Source organism: Corvus kubaryi, unplaced genomic scaffold (genome assembly GCF_017639235.1).
Source record: "Corvus kubaryi isolate FWS band 111438036 unplaced genomic scaffold, C.kubaryi_AGA036_p1.0 37385, whole genome shotgun sequence".
NCBI classification, from domain to species: domain Eukaryota; kingdom Metazoa; phylum Chordata; class Aves; order Passeriformes; family Corvidae; genus Corvus; species Corvus kubaryi.
In genome coordinates this window covers 8,926,656-8,939,918 of record NW_024581127.1, presented here as the reverse complement: position 1 = coordinate 8,939,918, position 13,263 = coordinate 8,926,656, and the positions used below count along the sequence as shown (strand labels likewise).

General features: G+C 37.2%; 1 protein-coding gene across 2 annotated transcripts in view; it reads right to left on the bottom strand.

Moving 5' to 3' along the window:
• RALYL (RALY RNA binding protein like) overlaps positions 1-13,230 on the bottom strand; it is a 389,851-nt gene extending 376,621 nt beyond the window's left edge. Inside the window, exons 1-2 of one of the 2 annotated variants that reach the window (XM_042035768.1) lie at positions 13,023-13,230; positions 12,022-12,108 (exon numbers count right to left, since the gene is read on the bottom strand). The gene's annotated coding sequence lies outside the window, so the exon portion shown is untranslated. The remainder of the gene's footprint in view (positions 1-12,021; positions 12,109-13,022) is intronic. The other variant, XM_042035769.1, reaches the window with a different exon arrangement.
• Between the last annotated feature and the right edge of the window lie 33 nt (positions 13,231-13,263).

The window sequence follows — 13,263 nt, the reverse complement described above, 5'->3', positions numbered from 1 at the left end:
TCCAAGAATCAAAGGCGCCAACTCTATTACTCTACTTCTATAAAGATACTTTACTGATGCACTCAAAGGCTGTAAAATATAACAGTAAAGAGTTGGTCATAAAAGAAATTGATGATTATGGATTATACAGTAGTTACATTTCAAAGTTAAATGGTAATTGCAATATGAAATTATTTTGTTGCACTGTGAAGATAAGTGTTCCAAAGCAAACTACAAAGTTAAAATATCTAATATTTGTGGCAGAGATGATAGAATGGTAGGACTGAGAATAGGCAAAATATTTGAGTCAGTGAGAAAGATACCACTTCACCTGTGTTCTGCAAAATATTTGCTTCAGATTTGTTTGCACAGCTCCTTTATCTTGCTTTTTGTGGGCAGTCTTACTGAGCTCACCAACACCAGTGTTTTCAAAATGTCTACTCAAAGGAGCTAGAAAGTCAGATTTTTCCCTTTTGCAAATGGCTCTAAATTCTGAAGCATGGGATATGTTATATCACATTTCAACAGCAGTTGAGGACAAGTGTCAAATTGCATGACTTCTCTTGTACAGTCAGTGAAGTTACCTAAAGTTAAGGAAGGCTTCCCCTAACTGGCCTCAAATAACAACGCTAAAAACCATGACCTGAACCTCCAAGAGGTATGCAGACTGCCTGCACCAGTGATAACTGCCTTTAAAAATTAGGCTGCACCTCACACTATAAACTTTGTGAAGGCCCAGGAAAGTTTTCTACAAACCTTCTCACTTTAAAAAATCCCAGGAAACAAATGTGCCGAAAGCAGTTCCCTGGTTCTAGCAGGGAGATGGACGTGGTCTCTGCCAAGCATGTCCCGGGGCATGCAGGAACTCCTGTTTGTCCTGTGGCACAGTCACAGCTCTCAGTACAGTCCTCTGGGGGATCTGGGTATCTCACCAAGTTGTTCCAAAGGGCCCCCACTTGTCATAGAGCCTGCCCAGAGACCTGAAGTACCAAGTTCAGAGGCTCTGAGTACCCTGTTGACATCAGAAAACTGCTATTCAAGGGTATGGCTCAAGTAAATTGAGCACAAATAATCAAATTCTAAACACATAAAAGCAATACATCAGGCAGACTTCAAGAGCAACAAAATTTAAAGATTCCTGTCACGTAATGAGGCAATAGTCAGCTGCATCAATTTGTAGTGCATCTTTTAAGAAAATGTAAAATGAAGTTCTCCTAAATGTTAATAAAATTTAACATATCCTTAAACATAAAATCCCTGAAAGAAGTAACAGTTTTCTTGCAGGTTTACGTAATTTTTATTTATTCACTTATTAATAGCACGTTTGCATTTGACCTATAGTATTTAGAATTTTTTCTAAAAGTCTTTTTAGGATATAAAATTTATTTCAGCCTTTTGGACCCTGTTGTTCTGCTCTGGACCTGTTCCACCAGCATCTGTAATAAATACTATTCCATCCAAAATATTTTGAAATCTAACACCTTTCTTCACTCAATTTCTATAATTGATTATAGTATTTAAAAAGCAATTGGGAATTCTTGGGATTTTCTATTTCAAGAATTAAGTCTTCAAATTTACAACTGAGTCTTGTTTTGTACCGACTCAGTAGCTAACCTTTGGCTTTTTTCTATCAGGCAGATCGGTACAGGGGAGCCAGAGGACCAATTTAAGCTCTACATTTAGGAAATACTTTCTTAGGAAGACCAGTTACTTGATCTACTCTTTCTATTAACATTCCCAAAGCCACCTTGTCAGGTGTAAGGGATTCCTGGTGGGAACAGCTGAGAGGAAGCAAGTACCCATAAGGACTGAAAAGAGGCTTAGCTGAAGTGTCCTTTTAGTCCTCCACCTTCACAGTGGCCTTCCTTCCAGCTGCGAAGAAAGACACAAACACTAGGACCAAGCCAAGAGCCAGACCAGCACTGAGTCATGAGGTCCCTGAGTCTTCTTTCTCTGAGTCACACTGCACAACAAAATATCAGACTGCATTCTTTACTCTGGTGGGAGTATTTGCACTACAAAGCTGAATAATACATTTCAAAATTCAAACTAAATTAAAGAATAGGAATAGTTTTTAATTTATACTCTCTCTAAGAGGATAAGGAGGAAGGAGGACCGCTGGAAGCAAAGTTTTGAAGGAAGGGGCAGTAGAAAATAAGTAAATAAAGACCAGTAGAAAGTCTGCTTTTGGCTCCAGAAGAATAAAACTGAAACACAGAGACATGTGCAAACTGATTTAAAGGGTGCAAGTTGGGTATAAAAGAAAGAAGAAACCTAAGATTTGTCTCCCTCATAAACTATGAAACCATTTCATACTTTCATAGTTAAAGATGTAAGACTACTAGGAGAAAAATAATCCTACTTCAAGAACCATTTACATGAATTATGTCACGTTATATTTTGTGAGAAGATGGGTATATTTTGTTGTTTGCAACACTTTATTTGTTGCGGCTTCATTCTTTAATTTAAAAAAAAATTGAAATTCATGAAATCTCTGTAGTGGTGATGAAAGCTAAAGTAGAGAGGGAGAGCTGCCTGAGCTAGAGGGGAAGGTAGGGAAGAGTGGGGATTGAAAACATCCCCATTGTCTGGAGCCTTAGCTGAATTGCTGGGGATTGTTTCTCCATTTTTATTTCTGCCCCTCCTCCTCTTTCTACTCCTCTCCCCTCTTCCATCCCTCTCCTATTGCTTCCTTTTCATTCATCCTTCTGAGCTGTGCCGACGCCAGGGAAAAGGTCCAGAGCAGGAGGGAAGGTCCAACAAGTCTGAAATAAAAAAAAAAATTACAAATAAAAGATAAAAAGGATCCAGAAATTCAAATGAACACATGCAACATTTTAAAATATACTTTCCTCTGTCAATGCAGATCAGTGTGACGCAGGTCTCTATAGCTGGGTTGACTTTGATCTTAAAAGGTCTGAGAGTGTAAAGTAGTCAGTCCTATTCTGATTATGACAGATATTTACAACATTCATTAATATTTGTGACCAAGTATCATGAATTTCTCAACCCATTTTAAAATTTCTGAGATGAAATGTCACACTATATATGACATTAACTTGTACACCAACTTTAAATAAATGTGGCATCCCTAAAATAGTTTATTTCCTTAAACTGAACTGTAATTATTTTTCTTGTAATCTTGCCTTCCACAAGCCTGTCCCCAAATGTGTAATCCTCAGTCAAATCCCTAGACTACCTACTCACCCAGAGCAGCGGGCAGAGAGACCAGAGACACTGAATTTGTGTCTGGCTTACATGCCCTACTCTCACTGAGAAATTCAGTTGGGCCCATCTGTGTTCTGACAATCTACGGTCATGAGACCTTTAAATTCCCATAACAACACTGTGCTCCTAACTCTGAGTGGAGACACAGGAGAGAAAAAGGAAATGTTATGGTGCACAAATGAAAGAGGGAAAAGAGACGAAAACTTCATGAAGTCAGCAAAGGGTTTTATCCTTGTAAATCTGCTTTATGTGTACACTGCTCAGACAATGCATTTTTGAGGGACAGTACAAAAACCTAAGTTCAAAATATAAATAGAATGTGAAGAACAAAGAGGTGGTGAAGTGTGTAACGTGACACGGCAGCTGCAGCTAACAGTTTATAGTCCCCAGAGAATATTACTGCGCTTATTTGAAGCAGTTATTTCAAAGTGCTGAGAACTCCAACTTTTTAACTTCCCTTTTCAATTCTGACAAGTCTGTAAGATTTCTGACTCTGTACAAACCATTATATTACAGCTGTTAGAGCTTACATTTGCAGCTTACTTTATCATGGTAGTAATACTGTGGTATTTGGGCAATTAACTCTCACTACGCTGAGTTTTGTGCTTACTCCTATAATACCAAATGGCTCATTTCTAATTTGGATTCAGCTTTGTTTGGTTTCATACTATGCTGTTAGTGAAAAACATGGCCTATGTGAGCAGTTTAATGATGTCTGCACAGGCACCTAGGTAGTGCCGGGCCAAGAATAAGACAAAACCCACGGTAGAAACATGTACACTACTTTCATATCATTCAGTATTTGTGGAAAATCTTACAGAAAGCCCAAACATCTATTGAATGAAATAGCAGAATTCATAATTTATGGAAAAAGAGGAACACATATTGTTCACTGATATCATAACATATTGTGTGGTGTCACAAGTCAACCGTTGCTTGGCATCCTGCTACACACAATGACTTGGGAAAGATCTAAAGCAAGGCACTGAAGTAAACTTTATTGAAGAGCTGATTTTACAGACATTAACAGAATTATAAAATTCCAACCTTCTCTAAAAGATTACCTGAGACAGGGAAAACTAAAATCTATCTGGTATTCAAAAGTACAGGTTTTACTGGAGTATTTAAAAATGAGTATTTAAAAACAAGCACTTACATGAGGATATTAGCAGCATGCTATCAATAGCTCAATATTTCCCCTACATTGCCTGGGTGACCTCAGCTCACAAACTAAAAAGCCTATTTTAGTTTTAAAATCCCACTTCAGAGACATCCAGAACTTTCAAATTCAGGTCTTCTGCTGTTGATCTACTAATGATTTTTTAACTGCAACTACATATATATATATACTACATTAATTCATATGTACAGTACAATTAGCTGATTCCATTGCCACCCACATAACCCTTATGTTTCAATACTTTTCAAAGGTTTTAAAATTAGGTCCATGATTGTACCCAATAGCTAAAGTCCCTTTTTAGGAAAGGACTCTGTGAGGAGAACTCATTGAAGAATCGATTTTTGTTGGATCACATTATAAAAGGAGAGAAACCTGGGTGAAGCAGTAGAAAGAAGCTGTGAAATCTTGGCCCCATCAAACATCCCTGGGAATTTTGTCGTAGCCCAGAATGGATTCAAAATATTTAGAAACACATTTGCACTTCTGTGAAAAGAATTGCTGGAGAAGTTGAAAATAAATTGAAGTAAAAACTTAAAGCCATGAAGATTCTAGTGGCCAAAAAACAATTTTTCAACCAAGTATTTAATTGTGAAATTAGGATTTCAAGAAGTGGAGGGTTGGGGAGCATGCAATTCATCTCCTTTAACTTCACCCATAAAAGAAGTTAGGAATCTATTTTAAATGGGCCCTCTAGGTTCTCTCTCATCAATGAAAAGAGAGAGGAGTTTTAGGAAGGTTGTTCATCTCAGCTGTCCATAGATGCCTCTGTTGGGATGTAATCTGTAGTTCTCTGGTGGAAGAGAATATTTATCTCCATTGACTACGAAGCCTTGAGCAACTGTGTTAGACTTCAATGACTAACTTTTAGATGGCTAAAATGATGACTAGCTTAGTTCTAAAAACCTATTTTTTAAACAGCAAGGTTAAGTGAGATGAATGGAGCCTTTTATGTGAACCACTTTATCAAAAATCTACAGAAAAAAAAATGTTTTGACGTGAAATTCTGACCAGCATATGTATCACTGATTTTAATAGCACCAGGGCCTAATTCTGCACCTTTCTATTTCTACATCACCTACTGGAGCAGGGCACCTGCTGATGAATGGTAACCCTGTATGCTTTTCTCATAAAATAATAAAATAAGCATCAGTGTCCTGATAAACTACCCCCGTAAAGCAAAAGTGGCATAAATGCAGTTTCTCTTTTCATTATTCATAATGTACATTAATTGGTTACAACTTACAAATGCCCAAGTAGAAGATGGTAACCTCTCCAGAGCCAATCTTCTAACTGTATCATTTACAGAACTCCCAGTTAACTGGAAGCTGTATAAGCAGGAGGAAAACTTACTTACATCCTTCTTCTGCAGTTTGGGAAAAAGAAAACAGAGTGGATGTGAATTTATGCAGTAGAGAGCACATTAGAAAACTGACCTACCCTGCAATACCTCAAGTGTAGGGTTTTATCCTGTGAAATCAGTAGCAAATTCTAAACGAGAACTGGGTAGCACTGATTGTGTGTGTGTGTCTTACTTAGAAAACAGTAGAGATAATTCCTTTTAAAGGTACCCAAAGATGAAGTTTTGTTTTAATGATACCTTCAGGGGGGCTGTTTCATAGAAACTGCATGCCAGTTTTCACAGCACATTTTTAAATCTTATATTACTTCTATTCTAGTATTTATTGTGTGAGGGATCTTTTGATAAAATATTTTAACTAGGCAGAATGACTTTTCTTTTATAAACAGTAACTCTTCATTACAGATCAAGCTCAGAAGTATGTTGTTGCAATTACTAAAAGAACAGTGTTTCACTGTAAGAATCAGTGAGTTATTACTGTAACTCCCTGTACCCACAAGAAGAGCTGCTAGCATGCAGTAAACCTTGAGAGCAGGCCTGGTGTGCAAAAATTCACAAGGGTATCTTTGTTACTTTCATTTGTATTGTTCTAATAAAGAACATGTCTAGGATAATGCAAACATTTTAGTGCTTTTGCACTCCATTATAACACAACAAAACAGAAAGAAAAGCTAGCATTGTCAACACCATGCAAATAGAATTGAGACAGAAACTCCAATTCTTCAGTCAGTCTAAAAATACTGCAATCCAAGGTATACATGTGCAGTGCCTCCTACAAATCGTAAAGTTACCCTATTTTAACAAGATGTGTCATATCTCTTTGACAATAGGTACTGTTCAGCTTCTACGCACAACTCTGAGCAGAAACAGAGACACCTTTTTACTGAATGAACTGTGCTAAAGTGATGCTTTACTAAAGAACATACTTAGCCTTGTTTCAGTCAGATGAAGAATCTCATTAATACTTGATTTGTGCCAGATATCCCCTTTTTGTTGACCCTGAACAACACAAAGCACATGACTGACTCAAGGGATGATCTTGAAGAAGGTAACCAATGGGACTGAACAGGCTGAAATAAAGTCTGTTGATATGGGGCACAGTGGGAAGATGGGGACCTGAGTTTCACCAGGTCATTCAATAATCACCAAGGTCCAAGAGTTATCATTGTACCCTTTATGGTCTCTTGCTCTTTAAATAATAATAATAATAATGTCCTGTACTGCCTTTAATAAGCTAATGCCTGAATAACTGCAAGTTATTCTCAGAGGATCATAAAATTAACCATAGGAGGCATCAGCTGTTTCCAGAGCTCCATGTTGACTTGGTTGCTCAGACTGCACATCAGTAGAGGCAATCACTGACTTCAGGACGAGGCCATCTGGGAAGGACCACTGATGTAAACCAAGTTCAATCAGACCTTTGGGTATTTTAGGAGAAAGACTTGTGAATGTGCAAAGAAAAAATAAAGAACCTGGGGAGTGTCGCTGATACCACATTCTGACACACTCTGACACTGCTGGTCATCACTCATCAGAAATTCACCTCTGCTTTTTCAAACCTCTACCAGTCAAGTCAGAGTAGAAATTATTATGCTTACTACCATAACCATGAGGGAACTACATGAGAGAAAAAAAAAAACAACAACAAAACCCTCTGTTCCTGAAAATGAAATGCAACTGCAGAATGGTTGAGCCCCAACAGGACACAAGGAGCCAGGAGACACACAGCAATGTACCAGAGAGGCAATTTATTAACTCTATAGCTTTTGTCAAGTGGCAGCAGATAATACGGGTTTGTATAAATCTAATACTGAGAAAGTTAAACTGTTAGTTATTAAACAGAAGTGTTGGTTAGGCCCTGAAGGATAATTAATGTAACATTTTTGTTAATTCTCTATCACACTAAAAACATCTTTAAAAATGATTCTGTCTATTCATCTACATATCTATATTTTTGTTCCAGAATACCACAGTGATAAAAACATATTAATTTTATTCACACTAAGCAACCTGAGATTTACTTAGTAATTTGAAGGTCTACTTGATTATTTTTTTAAATTGTTGGCAGATGATTCACTGAGATAAAAAAAACATACTCCATTGTACGAAAATAAACTTTCTCAGAAAATACTTCCAAAGCTGAAGTATAAATGCTTTTGAACGATTAAGTACATTATAGAGGGTAGAGTGTCATTTTGAAATAGAAAAAAAACAGTGCAAAAAAAGGTACAAATTATTCTAATGTGTGTATATGCAAAACAATAATCTTCAAGACATTTTACTCCTGTAATTGCTTAAAGATCATAAAATAAGATTGGTACCTTAACAAAGGTCAAAATGTTGCATTTCAATCTTCATATCACTTAAAAGCAGCACTTTGTTTTCTTCTGTTAATCTGTATCTCAGTTTAAGGGCGCTACAAACTGGATAACTATGTAGACAGTGTCACAGATTACATAATTTTTTATCAGGAAATACTCAACTTTAGCTTTCTATTCAGCTATTCTGTAAGCACTTAAAACATACAGAATTTGGCTTCAGAATTTGACAGAGCACCACATCCTCTAAGACCAAGGGAAGTTAAAATATTCATCTGAGGGCAGACCTAACAGTCTTTATAATCCTACATTATTAAGCTTTTTTATCTTTTTATCTTTTAAAACCCAAAATGCAGGGAAGGAAGAAAACAGGAAAAATTACACTATAAAAGAGAAACTGGTTATAGAACAATGCTTTAGAAGACTAGAGCTAAGATATAAGCAACCTGCAAAGACTCTAATAAGGTAAAAATTTTAAAGAACGCTATAGACATCTTTCATGTTTATTCCTGATAGAAGATAGTCCATGATGCAGCATTTTCTCACACCTGTTCACTTTCCCTTCACTGATATGAATACAAAATACTAAGACAATATGTAGAAAACTCTTGAGAGTTTAAAAATCAGTGTTGCAGAAGAAATTCCCAAGAGTTCCTTCCTGTTGCACTACACCCAAAGAAATTCAGGTTGGTTAGGCAGAGTGAAGGGAAGGTCCACATGGCACAAACCCCATTTCACCAGAAGAAGGCATGTCTGTGTGTGCGGCTTCAGGTGGAAGTGTTTGGGCTGATGTGAGAGCCAGAAACCAAACTGCCATATTTTCAGCTGAAAGCAGAACAGACCACTTTGGGCAGAAGAAGATTCGAATGCAGCTTCCCTGTTTCTGCTGCAGCATGATTTTGGTCAGAGCCAGTCTCAACATCCCCTCCCAGTGCCAGCCACACTGTTGGGAACCTCTCCCAGTTAAGCCCAGATATCACAAGGGAAAAGGAGCTGCAATTACTCTCTAAAAATCTACTGTACTCTGAAGAGAAGAGACATGGATAAGGAGCCTTACTGTTTAAGGTCAGCAGTGGCACAAAAAATAAAGAAGAATAAGCTGTCTGAAAATAAATTTAGGACAGAAATTGTGTTTCTAAAACCATGGAAAGTGAGGCTCTGCACTGCCTTCAAGAGGTGCAGTGAGAAAGATACCCCAGCTAAACTGAAACCAGAGCTTTTTGAATCTGAACAAAATAAGACCAGCCTAGTATCACAGCAAACAGACTTCATGACTCCACAGGCCACTTTAATTCTATCTCCTATGTTGAAAAATGTAAGAAGATACTCTTCTTTTACCAATTCAGGCCACTAGAGCAGCTAAAAACCATGTATTCATGAGTCAGCACACTGAACACTCGACAGTTTTTCACATCTGTTCACCTGCTCTTTTTCATTTGCAAGTAAATATTGATAATAACAGTTAGTTATGGAGGAAGAAAAGAAAAATTGCTTTCCAAAAATTTCGGTTTACAACCTTTTATAAAGGTATGTTAAATTCCTATGCTGCCCTGAATACCAAAACAGATATACAGAAAAACAGAAGATGTCATTTCAGTCTGGACACTCATCACTTTCAGGAGCTAGGGCAGTATGATTATATCTCATACTATATAAGGATATAATGATATCATCACTTGAGAGACAAAGCTGCAATTTGTAGGCAAAATTTTTATTCATCTCAAAAGCACAAAAGGACAATTGTCTTTGACACTAACTATGGCTTTCTAAAGCATGCTTTCAACATTAGTCATAGCTTAACTACAGAAGCACCAAGCCAGAACCAATTCCACCAACCCAAATCCTGCTGTGCCCACATACTGCACAGAGGTAGAAGGATCCTCTTTCAAAATTGGCTCCTTTATTCCTATTTTAAAGTCCCAAGGCTGTTTGATAGATGTGAACTCCTACAACTTCAGACTGCTGCAAATGAAATGTATGTATATTAATTACCATACTACTCAGACAACAGGTGCTTTGCAGATGAAATATGGGTGCTAAATATAAAGTTTTAGGAATGCACTCTCTCAGACTTCAAGATGAGGCTAGGTGAGCAGGATTAGCTCTTCAGTCAGCAACTATCTGTACAAAATTACTCACACAACACACCTGCAATATTAAAACAAAGGACAAAAGGATCATTCTGGAAACTGCTAACCTAGTTACTTTATTTCAGTGCTTTAGCAGTATCAAGATACTTTGCTCACTGGGAGTTGCACATGATTAAAAGAAAAACCTTCATTTAAATATAAGGAGGGATGGAAATAAATAGAGGGGTGGAGAACAAAGTTTCAATCTCTCTTGTTTTTAATGGCTTGCTTTCAAATTAAATAATGAAAAAATAAGCAAGCTGAGTCTTCTTAAAATGTGGAGTAATGACCGAACACATCGTAACTATTTTAGAAAAGTCATCATAATCTATCATGCAAATATCTTGACTGGTTTTTAGACACATGAATTATTGACCTTGTTATGCTGCCAAAAGTATTTTAACATGTCAGAGCAGAAGCCATGCATAAATATGTGCGAAATATTTTTATTACAGTTAAACTGGAAAAACCCAGTGTAAATACATAATAGTTATGTTTCTACAAAGATAAATGAATTTATTTATTATTCAAAGTGACTAATTACATTATTTATACACTTCTTATACTTTCTACTTTAAAGAAAGCTGTTACATTGCAAAAATTTAAACATAAGCATTAGAAGCCTCAAATTTCCAAATGCATTTGTAATTCTACGAATTATATTTGCTTACATGACAGTGACAAAAGAAATATACCCCCTGTAACTTACTTTAGTTTCCGCATCTGAATACACGGCATATCTTTATAGTCAGCTATAGATCCATAAATGTTCTTTATATAAAATACAGTAAGCAATCCCATCACAATAAAGTAAACAACAGAGAACACCACAGAACATTTAGCACTTGAACTTTAGCATAATATTGCACCATATTTCTTTCCGGAGGGAAAAAAAAACAACACAACAACAACAAAAAATCAAACCCAAAACCAAACCATCCTGTCATCTGGAAAAATCTTTCCAAATTGTATTTTACAGAACCAATATCCTGTCTGTACATATGGGGCAGCCTCTGTTAAGCATTTAAGTGCTTTCATTGAAAAGTAACAGTTTCTCCTCCAATCCTGAACTCTCAGTAACCATCACAGAAAGTAACCGTTTCCTATTCCCTGTCAACCAGTGGCACTATTAATAACCAAAACAAAACGAAACACCTTCAAGCAAATATCAGCTTCTGATTAATCTCCATCCCAATGAATTAGAGTCATAAGAGGCAACCTGCTGCCTTGTTTACGCCTTTTTAATATGAGGAGCAGAAGTTGGATATAAGGGTTTTCTGCCCTTAGGGCTACAAAATATGCCTCATGTGGCTGTGAGCCAGCTCTCTGAGGGAGCCTCCTTTGCTGTTTCACAGCTATTTCCTAATGGATAAATTTAAACAGACACACACAAACACACGAGTCACCAGAATACAGGGCTGGAGCTATTGTTTTTGTCTAAAGTCCTGTGAGCATCTGTACTCGTAATGAGGATCTCAAGGTTCCATCCAGTTTCGGTTTGGGCTTTACTTTTGATCGTTTTGTTTGTTTGGGTTTTGTTAAACGCAAGGAGGAGAGGAGGGGTGTCTGGATTTTTTTTTTCCCCATCTGCCTTCCCCTCCATACAGCACAGCACATAAAACACCTCTCTTCAGCTTTAACCGACCTAGGCTCAAATTAGTGCAACATTTTGCACACATCCAAGCAATCAGAAGGCAGAGATATTTAGTCCAGTCCTCGTGTATTGCACAGACACCTTTAGAAAGGGGTGGAAGGAGATTTCTTAAAAAAAAAAAAAATCTCACAATGTAATTTACACAGTGTGGAAACGCCTACAAGGAGATGAAGTACCTGCACTGGGGAGATGTTCAGTTGTTCACTTCATCTTCCGTTGACAAGGAAACCAAACCGCACTTCATTCTCCAGGAAAACCTTCCACTGCCATCATTTGAAAATGTATTTATTTGTATATATGTATATATCTATCATCATCATCATCATGATAACAATAACCATCATAAAACATTGCTGGCAAAAGAATAAAAAGTGAAGGTGCAAAATGTGCAAAAGTAAGGATCATCTCTTTGGCTTTCTGTTTTGCTTTGTTATCTTTAGGGAGGAAAAAAAAGTATTTAAAAACGATAACTGCAACATGCTGCAAGAAAAGTTTCACATTATAAACAGGCATCAAAAACTGAAGAAGAGGAAAAACAAAAAACCCTGCTGGTAGCACTGTTAAAAAAAAAAAAAGAAAAAAAAAGAAACAGTAACAAAAAAAATAAAATTAACATCTTGCTCTGTGGCTTCCACCAGTATTGCAAGATTATAAACTCTGTGTAAACACTGCTGTAAAATGCATTTGCAATTCCCATCTCTTTATGGAAAAAGAAGCCCTTAAAAAAAACACCCAAAAATAAAAATAAAACAACACCAGAAAAAATCCTCTGCAAAAAGAGTTAGAAACATGCCTTTTCTCTTATCTTTAAAAAATAAGCATCATATTTCACATCGCTTTTCCGTGCCACAACAAAACCAGTTGCATATATAGATATATATAGCTACTAAATGTATATCAGTTGTTGCTGGACTGGCAAGTCTGTGTTATTAATATTATCATTTTTCATTCCCAGTGACTCCCGGCCCCAGCAGCACCTTTTGCTCACAGTTTAGTAACCATCGCATGCTAGGAAAAAAACTTGTCATCAGCAAAAGATCAAATCCATTTAAACAATAATCAAAGAGGAAGAAAAAAAAAGAAGAAAAAAAAAGAAAACAAAAAAAAAAAACAAAAGGAAGAAAAAAAAAACAGGACAAAAAAAGGAGGACAAGAATGTCAGCGGAAAGGTACTCACCGAGCGGGAGTAAAAGGGAGGAATAAAAATGAGAGTTACTATAAAATACAGTATGGCGGTGGAAGAAGGAATGAGGCGCTTTTTTTTTCTCTCGTCTCTAGTCTCTGCCTCCGGCAACCGCCACGTGATCCGGAGCCGGGCGGACTCGCAGCCGGGAGGGCGCAGCGGCGGCGCCGGGCGCGGACCCAGCCCGAGCCCAGCCCGCTCCGCTCCGCGCCCGCCGCAGCCGCCCGGCTTCGCC